Source organism: Athene cunicularia (assembly GCF_003259725.1).
Source record: "Athene cunicularia isolate RWA chromosome 2 unlocalized genomic scaffold, athCun1 chr2_part1, whole genome shotgun sequence".
Lineage (NCBI taxonomy): Eukaryota > Metazoa > Chordata > Aves > Strigiformes > Strigidae > Athene > Athene cunicularia.
Genome location: NW_020799095.1, coordinates 124757806 through 124758584, shown reverse-complemented (window position 1 = coordinate 124758584; position 779 = coordinate 124757806).

Sequence of the window (779 nt, the reverse complement as noted above, 5' to 3'; positions counted from 1 at the left end):
GGCAGTGCCCGCCGGCCGGGAGCGCCCACCGAGGAGCCCGGGGTTATAAAATGGGCCGCTTCGAGTTCTCCTCGGGGAGCTGTTTGGGAATTTTTTTAGGGTTGATACAGTCTTAAGAGCTCACTCCAGTCGTGGCTTAAAGCTCACCACCGGTTCAAGTGGGCCTGGCTTCACCTTGCCAGAGGCCACAGGTCTACTCTGTACAAGAGTTTTCTGATGAATTGAAGCCCTGAGAGCACTTTGAGCGTTGGTTCGCTGCCTGTCCATGGGCCGGCCTGCGCAGGGTTACTGGGCTGAAATGTGGGGTTCCCACCCTGGTGTTTGTGTATAATGTGACCCCCGCTGGATCCCGAAGAGGAGAAAAATCCCAGAATTCTGCTGGGCTGCTGGGAGATTTCTATGGGCCGCGGCTGGGGGATCTTGTTCAGCATGGCCTGCCAGCACAGCTGGGGAGAGCTGCGAGGTGGCTGTAACTAGTGACAAGGCACTGGCTGTTACAGTACCACAAGGATTTTTAAGAGAAAAGTAGCAAAAGGTGAATTTTGGTTAAGCAATTTCAGTAAGGTTGAACTAGATGTCCTGATAGGCTTACTTGGACTAGGCACTGTACATGCTTTTTAATATCAGTGCTATTGTAGTACCTCTTTACTATATTGGCATTTCTCCATGAATGGCTTTATTTTTCAGGGTGCTATAGGATCACTGTATAAGCTTACAGTGCAATACTGAGTATTTGATGTAGAAAATGTGGGAAAGGGTCATTCATCTAACCATCTAAA